This window comes from Girardinichthys multiradiatus, chromosome 10, assembly GCF_021462225.1.
Source record: "Girardinichthys multiradiatus isolate DD_20200921_A chromosome 10, DD_fGirMul_XY1, whole genome shotgun sequence".
Lineage (NCBI taxonomy): Eukaryota > Metazoa > Chordata > Actinopteri > Cyprinodontiformes > Goodeidae > Girardinichthys > Girardinichthys multiradiatus.
Genome location: NC_061803.1, coordinates 2093638 through 2103466, shown reverse-complemented (window position 1 = coordinate 2103466; position 9829 = coordinate 2093638).

Below are 9829 nucleotides of genomic sequence, written 5' to 3'. Positions count from 1 at the left end.
CAATAAGAAACAATGAGAATGCATTGAGAGGTTAAGGTGAGGCTTTCAAACTTAACAAAAATGCACCCATTGTCAAGCACAGTGGTGGCAGCATCATGCTGAGGGTCTGTTTTACTGCTCATGCATTGCACAGTGGATGGAATAATGAAGGAGGGCTACCTCTAAACCCAAATCGGCTGCAAGATGTTTGAATCTTGGAGATTGCTTAAAATCCCAAATGTGCCAGAAAATCAACCAATTCTTGTTTTAAAAAGAGTTTGAAATTGTTATTTGTTGATTATTACACTCTCAAAACAAGAACTGTTCAAATGCATCGTTAGAAGCCCAAAACCACTTAGATCTTCACAAGGAAAATGAGTGGAAACTTCTCACCAGCACTGTAACAAACGCTTCAAGGTCCTTTATTTTGTATAAAAGGTCTTGCCATTTTCAGCTATTTTCTCTGTGTTATTGCAAGAAAGGTGTTGCCATACTAGTTCATTCCTTTGTGTTTACTTTCTTAGTTTATTCTTGTCTTCTGTTCTTTGTGCTTCCTTTGTTATTATTCACCTTCCCCCACAGCTGCTCCTAATGCCTCTTTTTAACTCACCTGCACTCAGTGTCATTCTCCACTTTTCCCTCAGTATGTAAAATCACTGGTTGTCATTGTTCTTTGCTGGTTCCTCTCGTTACTCTATCTGTGCTCCACGTACTGTTTTACTTGTGCTAAATCTCTTTTTTTTTTTATTAAACCTTCAACCACGCTAATCTCAAGCTCTTGCCTGTATTTTGGTTCTGCTCTCAACTCAAAAAACATGAGAAAAAGTGTTTTTTCTTCAATCCACATTTTTCATGTTTTGCAGAAATTTTTTATTAATGTCCTTGTTTGACTTGGAATATGTGTGAGTAATTAAGACCCAGTTTAATTCATGTAACAGTTAATTTTAGGCATAAACTGACTGGCTGTAGTCAAGTTGAAATATTGTGTCTCATGGCAACAAAGCAAAATATCTTAAATCGCACAACTGAGACATTGAAGGATAAAACCCAAAATGGTGGTTATTTTATGCCTACTTTTCTATTCGTTATGTTGTTTTCATTCCTGTAAAATCATCTCATTGCTCCTTTGTGGCAACTGTAATCTGGAGGGAACCAACCAAGCAACCTCTGGGATGTAATTTCCATTACTCGATGACCTCATCATTTTCTCCACCATCTTGGAAATGGAGTGGGTCCACCTGTTTCACAGCGACAACATGCGCCACTAGAGGTCACTACATCTCAAACGCTGGAGCTTTAATTAAATGTCTCGTTAGAGAAACATGACCTTCAAGAGACGGGTCAAGGTAAGGGTTTAATGTTATAAAGTATCTGATATCAACATGATGTCGAGTAAACTACCTAATTTGAACATGATGCATCTTCTTAAAGGCACAGTGTAAAATATATTAACCTAAGCAAACCTCCAAACATCTCTGCCACAATATTTCTGTAAATATTTTCTAACTAAAGTGTAGACAAAATATGCCTTGATTGATTATTTATGGCTTCACCAGACATAAATATTATTAAAGTAAATTAAAGTGTGTTTTTCTTGCTAATCAAGTTAACAAGTTGCACAGTGGTGCAGAAGGTAGCACTGTTTCCTTGCAGCAAAAAGGTCTGCGGTCTTCCTGCGCAGAGCTTGCATGTGTTCTCTCTGGCTCCTGCTTCCTCCCATAGTCCAAAAACATGACTGTAAAGTTAATTGGTCTCTCTGAATTGGTATGAATGTGTGTGTGCCTCTGTGATGAACTGGTGACCAGTACAGGGTGGATCAAGTTGACACAAAAATCTCCAGTAATCATTTTGAATATTAAAACACAAAACTATTTCAATCAAAGCGTCAAAATGAATTGAGTTTTAACACAAATAACCTTCCTCGCTAACTTAAAGGTTTGGGATATATCTAATATATTTGAGCAAACAGCTCAAAAATCCATATTTTACACAAAATTGGTTCTTTTCCTTCAAACAACCTGACGTATCGGTATCTCCGCATGCAGTTTTATAATCTGGCAGAAAATTACCTTTAATGGCTCCAGAATGAAAGTGTCTTCCTCTGCATTTAAACACAATAAAAACAACATTAAACTTTGTGAACTGCTCATCCATAGCTTTAATATTTGTGATTTATCCATTTTATTTTCAGGATAGAAGCCATAATTATCTGACTAAGCACAGTACCAACAGAAATGTATGGTTTTACAACGAAATCATACAGACTTCTTATTTCTTCATGAAGCTTTTCTACTGAGGAAGCTGCTGCTATTAAATAAAGAGCAAAGGAGTTGGTTCACAGCAGAAGGGACAAAACTTCACACGTTGTAGAGATGCTGGTGAAGAGCTGTGAGGGTCAAGGGGTCGTGGTTAACAGCTGTTAATAGATGAGAAACGTTCAGAATAAACTAGAGAGCAAACTTTACGTTTAACATCTGCTTCTTCTTCTGAACCACAGACAGCATCAGATGCAACTTTTTTCCAAATCCTGGGCTGATATAGTTCTCAGAGAGCGAGAGGAGAGGAAGAGAGGAGGGAAAGGCATGGCGGACGGAGGAGGAGACAGACTGGGTGGGACAGAGATAACAGATGGAGTGTCCGAGAGGGACCCGTAGCCGGGTTTCTGCAAGCACATCGAAGAAGAGTCGGCAGCAGAGCCATGGAAAAACCCAGGAGGGTCCATCGGGTCTGTGGTTACATCTGCAGGCAGAAATGTCAGAAAATTCAGCAATGAGATAAAGAAATGTTGCTTAATGAGACACAAAATAAAGAAAACATGTTAATCATCTGCTTTCATAATACAGCAAAAATTCTGTGTACAACAACTACACAGTAAACTGGACATACTGGGGTACCATGGCTTCAGATGAGGTGGGGGTTCACTGAAATAAACTTGTATTCATATCATGTCCTCTTATTCGCTGTTCTAACCACAAAATTCAGTACATTTTATTGGGATTTTATGTTCTAGATCAACACAAAGTGGTGCAAAGTTGTGAAGAGGAAGGAAATGATGCATGGTTAAGGCAGGGTTAGATTAAAAAATAATATCTCAAGAAGGTAGAAGAAGGTCCTCTGGTCAGATGAGACCAAAACTGAACTTTCTGGCCTGCATGCAAAACACTATATGTGGAGGAAAACTACCACAGCAGCACACCATCCCCTCCATGAAACATGGTGGAGGCAGCATCATGCTGTGGGGAAGCTGGTCAGAGTTGATGGGAAGATGGATGGAGCTAAATCCAGGACCATCCTGGTAGAAAACCTTTTAGATGCAGCAGAAGACCTGAGACTGGGTGGAGGTTCACCTTCCAGCAGGAGAACCATCCTGAACATACAGCCAGAGATAATTTGGGATGGTTTGGATCAAAGCAGATTCATATGACCTAGTCCAATTCCAGAAACAAATCCAAATGAGAATCTGTAGCAAGACTGAGCTTTGAGCTTTTTGTAATCTGTAGATGTTTAAAGCAAAGGATTGACTCAGAGGCGGAAAATAAATACCCACCACACTTTTCAGATTTTTATGTTAAATATAAACTGAAAAGTGTGGCCTCTATTTCCTTTTCAGAGTTGTGTGATACTTTGTGTTGGTCCCTCACATATTAACCCAAACATACACCGGTGGTTCTGGATGTAATATTCAAGGTATATGAACCGGGCCGGTCTTCAGCTCCATAGTTTGAGGGTTTAACCTTTGATCCTCCAATCTCCAAGTGATCGCTACAAATCTTTTCCTTTGTTATTGCTGTATCTAGGAGACCGTTTTATATCGCCACACGCAGGCCCGGCATAGTTACTGGAACATCTGGGAGACGTTAATGTACGGATGAAGTCGTTCCTGGAAACTGTACTGTCTTTAAAACATAATAAAAGTTTCATTTTGGAAATTGTTTTTCTATCCAGATCCATTCTATTTTTTAATATGAAACAAAAACTCGTGTTGGCAGGGTCCCAAAACCGTGTACAGCCCAGGGGCCCACATCCTACTAAAACTGGGCCTGGGTAGGAATACCTTTGCAAGCCACGAGAACATGCAAATGTTGTGCTGCGGATGCAACAGAGGTAATAAAAAAACAAAAAAAAGGCTTTTAAGCAGGCATATTAAGGGACAGACCTGGGTCATTGTTCAGCTGGGTGTGCAGGTACTGATGTTTGGTGTAGAAATTGTTGTAGATGCAGTAAACTGCAGCCATCAGAGCAACAGTCCCAACAGATGCAGCGATGAAGAGGCCTATCTTGGCATTATCTTTGTCTAGATGTGCATCTGCACAAGAAAACAAGCAAAAAAAGTAAATCACTGCAGGAGGAGCCAGAAGTAAGTACACTGAGACCACAGAGTCACAATCCAAAAGCAACTACCTCCAGAACTTACATGTCCTTTTAGCATTGAGATGAGCTGTCTCATCTTTAATGAGAAGGTCCTGTATGTGAGGTGGTGGTGGTGCTGCTGGGCCCAGATGGGCGCTGATCTTCCCCTCAGACTGCAGGGTGCTCTGTGAGCTGCTGAGCGGAAACATCAGCAGCAAGCACAGAGCTGGCAGGCCTCTCATGGTGATCATCTTCTACAACAAACAAAAACAAGAGTCAGCATCACGACTCACCTCAATCATTCTGTGTTTTGTTTGTTTTATTTGAAATGGACCATTTAGATTCTGTCTTTCAATTGCTAATAAGGCTTAGAGTTAGCTGGGCTCAGAATAAGGATGTTTAAGGCTGAAACACACCTCACTTCCCTGTTGGCTAAAACAGGATCCCAGATATCGTCCAACAAGACTTTCTTCCACTTACAGATGCTCAGAGCTCTATAGCAAAGCTGTACATTATGAAAAAGATCGTTTTTACCTGAGGTTTGGAACCAGGATGCCGTTTTGCTCTCGCTGGGTGTTGTCCTCTCTGCTTTTCAGGTTGACTGAAGTGAGACTGGATCCAAGACAACTGAAATCCCCAAAGACATCATTATTTCTAAGAGGACAGCCATGCAAGTATTATGGCACAGAGACAAAGGTTTAGAAGTGCTTAAAGCTCATGTTTAGCACATTGTGCTTGCTGGGAACCAGTTGAGTATTAGTAAAGACTAAAAGTCTGAGGATATTCCATTTTTATTTTAAAAGCATATAGTCATTTAAATCCCATATTAAACAGGTTTCTAGGATTTCCTTCTTTCATCTCCGGAACATTGCCAAAATTAGAAATATCCTGTCCAGGAGTGATGCTGAAAAACTAGTCCATGCATTTGTTACTTCAAGACTGGACTATTGTAATTCTTTACTATCAGGATGTCCACAAAATGCAGTTAAAAGCCTTCAGCTGATTCAAAATGCTGCAGCAAGAGTTCTGATGAAAATTAAAAAGAGAGATCATATTTCTCCTATTTTAGCTTCCCTTCATTGGCTCCTTGTTAAATCCAGAATAGAATTTAAAATTCTCCTCCTCACATATAAAGCCCTTAATGATCTAGCTCCATCATACATCAGAGATCTGATTGGTCCTTATGTTCCTAACAGAGCACTTTGTTCTCAGACTGCAGGTTTACTGGTGGTTCCTAGAGTCTCTAGAAGTAGAATGGGAGGCAGATCCTTTAGTTATCAGGCTCGTCTCCTGTGGAACCAGCTCCCAGTTTTAGTCCGTGAAGCAGACACCCTGTCTACTTTTAAGGCTAGGCTTAAAACTTTCCTTTTTGATAAAGCTTATAGTTAGAGTGGCTTAGTTTATCCTGAGCTATCTCTGTAGTTATGCTGCTATAAGCTTAGGCTGCTGGAGGACATAATGACCACTTTCACCCTCTTCGCTACATTCTCACACTACTCTCCAATTTTGCATTATTTGCTGTTATTTCAGCTTTTAACTTTGTTCTCTCTATTCTCTTCCTTGAAGTTACACCTGGCCTGACTCTGTGTCTACCTGTGGCACCTTTCTGGAGAGGGGAATCGTCTGAGCTTCTGCTGGCAACAACTTAATGCTCACCTTCTACAGATGATCCACATAGTCCTATCTTTCAGTGTTTAACCCTTTCTCTCTCCTAGACATGGCTACTGACTGAGCTTCTACTGTAACTAACTCTATGTGCTCTCTTTCAGACTCTAACCTTGAAAACTGGATCAGAGTTTATCTGTTCTTTCTTTCTAGATGAAACGACTAAAGGAGCTACATCCATTAACATTTACTTTTCCTTCCCATAGAAAGGACTCCTGGATCAGTGCTTCTTTGTTCTCTTTGTATCTCTGCTCTGTTCTCTCTAACCTCCAGTCGGTCGTGGCAGATGGCCGCTCACACTGAGCCTGGTTCTGGTTCTGCTGGAGGTTTCTTCCTGTTAAAAGGGAGTTTTTCCTCTCCACTGTCGCTACATGCATGCTCAGTATGAGGGATTGCTGCAAAGTCAACACCAGTGACTGTCCACTGTCTCTACATGCTCATCCAGGAGGAGTGAATGCTGCAAGTCACTGACTGGATGCAATATGCTGGGTTTCCTTAGATAGAAAAACTTTATAAATAAATAACTGAATCTGACTGAATTGTTGGTTGTGGATGGATGTAATTAGATCTGTATGATTTGATTAGATTGAACTGACTTTTCTGTAAAGTGCTTTGAGACAACATGTGTGTTAAATTGGCTCTATATAAATAAACTGAACTCAATTGAAATGTGTGAGGAGTTTTCTTCCCTTCAATTTAGTGACATAAATAATTTGGACAAAGAAGATCTTTCTCATAAACATATGTTCAGTTTTCCTCATTCATTCGGTTTTAAACAGGGTATAAAAGTTTATATAACCTGACACTCAAGCAGCTAATAAGTACAAACAAATACTTTTAAATTAGGCCAGGACGTACAGGGATGGATGTAGCGCCCCCTTATGGTGGCTAAACAGTATAGCAAGTTGACAAGCCTGAATCTTAATCCTCGCATTATTTTTAAAGAAAAATGTTTAATAATTGCATATTGTAATGTTTTTGTGGTAGTGAAGTAATATAGTTTAATTTTTGATCATATTTATGGTTATTAATTATAATAACAATAATTTCAAACTTAATATACTGTAAAATACATTTTAACCACACATTACAATGGTTTGAACCAGTAAAAAATGTTAACTGAGAAAATATTTCCATATCTTGTTTAAGCAAGTTTTAAAGGACTAGAAATTTTCCTTATGAGTGTTTCAGGTCAGGCAATTATTTTCCTTATGGAGCCCAGAAAAACACTAACTAGTAACATTTTTAATACATCTAAATTTCTATGCATTATAATCTAAATTTCCTCATCCTCATCTTCCTCATGACAAGAACCCAAAGATTACCTGTGTGGTTTGGCTCAGGGAAGTTTACTGGTGTTACCATGGTGGTAAAAGCAGGTTTGGTTCCTTTGGCAGTGTGGGCCGGTACCTGCTGGAAAATGAAATCAGCATTTCCATAAAGATGTCAGAAGGAAGCATGAAGTGCTCTAAAACGTCCTGGTAGATGACTGCATTAACTGTGGACTTTAAAAAACCCAGTGGACCAGAACCAGCAGATGACATGACACCCCAACATCATCACTGACTGTTGAAACTTCATACTAGACTTCAAGCAACATGGATTCTGAGTCTTTCCACTCCCCCTGCAGAATCTGGGACAAATGAAATGCAAACTTTACTTTCTTCTGATAAGAGAACTTTGGACCATTTTTTGCCCTTCGTCCAGGATAGACACCTCTGACACTGTCTCTGGTTCAGAAGCAGGAAGAATACGATAACCCATCACGTGAATTAGTCCGTGTTTGGTGGCAGTTGGAGCTCTGACTCCAACCTCAGTCCACTCCTTGCGATGCTCCTAAAAACTACATACAAACAAGGAATTTGACTCCGGTCCGCTTTGCTCTTTGGGTTTGTTTTTGCATTGCAGAATATACATATTTACAATGTACAAATTTACACATATATAATAAAAAGGTACATTTGCAACATCTGTATGCTGTTGTTTTGTTCTCTATTAAATGTTCAACAGAGAAACAGCCTGGGGGAAGAAACTGTCTCTATGGCGGCTGGTTTTAGTGAACAGTGCTCTGTAGCGCCACCTGAAGGTAAAGCTCTGAACAGTTTATATGCAGGGTGTGTGGGGTCTGCAGAGATTTTAGCAGCTCTTTTACTGACCCTAGACCTGTATAAGTCCTGGATGGAGGGAAGGTCAGCCCTGATTATTCTCTCTGCAGTCCTGATTATTCGTTGCAGTCTGGACCTGTCCTGTTTGGTGGATGATCCAAACCACACTGAGATGGATGAAGACAAGACAGACTGAATGATGGCAGTGGAGAAGATGACCAGCAGCTCCTGTGGAAGGTTGAACTTCTTGAGTTGCCTCAGGAAGTACAGTCTCTGCTGGACCTTCTTTCGAACAGTGTCTATGTGTGAAGACCATCTCAGGTCCTCAGAGATGGTGGTTCCTAAGAACCTGAAGTGGTCCACGGCCGATACAGTGTTGTTGAGGATGGTGAGAGGGGTGTATGGGGGTGGTGTTCTCCTAAAGTCCACCACCATTTCCACAGTCTTGAGTGGGTTCAGTTCAAGGTAGTTCTGACTGCACCAGTGGACCAGCCGATCCACCTGCTGTCTGTATGCAGACTCATCACCGTCCTGGATCAGTCCAATGACAGTGGTGTCGTCTGCAAACTTCAGGAGTTTCACGGACGAGTCCGATGAGGTGCAGTCATTTGTGTACAGAGAGAAGAGGAGTGGAGATAGAACACACCCCTGGGGGGCACCAGTACTTATTGATCTGGATCGGGAGAAGATGCTCCCCAGTCTCACCTGCTGCTGTCGGTCCATCAGGAAGCTGTTGATCCACTGACAGGTGGAGGCTGGGACGTTGAGCTGGGTGAGCTTCTGGTGGAGGATGTCTGGTATGATGGTGTTGAAGGTGGAGCTGAAGTCTACAAACAGGATCCTGGCGTACGTCCCTGGGTGGTCGAGGTGTTGCAGGATGAAGTGTAGACCTAAGTTAACAGCATCATCTGCTGACCTGTTTGCTCGATAAGCAAATTGCAGGAGGTCCAGCAGGGGGCCTCTGATGTCTTTCAGGTGCTTCAACACCAGCCGCTCAAAGGATTTCATGACCACAGACGTCAGGGCTACAGGCCTGTAGTCATTTAATCCTAGGATGGTGGGTTTCTTGGGTACCGGGATGATGGTGGATCGTTTGAGGCAGGAGGGGACCTCACATTTCTCCAGTGACTTGTTGAAGATCCTTGTGAAGATCGGAGCGAGTTGATTTGTACAGGCTTTCAGGCATGATGGGGAGATGTTATCAGGTCCTCCAGCTTTCTTTGTTTTCATGCACTGAAAGAGCCTGTTTACAACTTCCTCAGAGATCTTTAGTGCAGGTAGAGGATCTGAAGGCAGGGGGTTGGTTGCTTTATGGGAAGAACTTGTTCCTGAATGGGATGTGGAGGAGATGGTTTGAGGTGTGAATGGCTTCTTGTCATGTCTGCAGTAGAAGCCATTCAGACGGTTGGCCAGGAGACGACTCTGTTCAGGATGGGTGGAGGGGCTCCTATAGGCAGTCAGGTTTCTCAGACCAGTCCATACAGCTGAAGTGTCACCAGTAGAAAGGATGTTCTTCATCTTCTCATTGTAGCTTCTCTTAGCTGCTTTGATCTCCTTTGTTAGTTTGTTCCTGGCCTGCCTGTACCGCGCCTAATCTCCACTGCTGTGAGCTTCTTCCTTATCCCGGCGCAGATTCCTGAGGTGTGGAGTAAACCATGGCTTGTTGTTCCCAAAGGTGCAGAAGGTCTTGGTCTGCACACACATGTCCTCACAGAAACTGATGTATGATG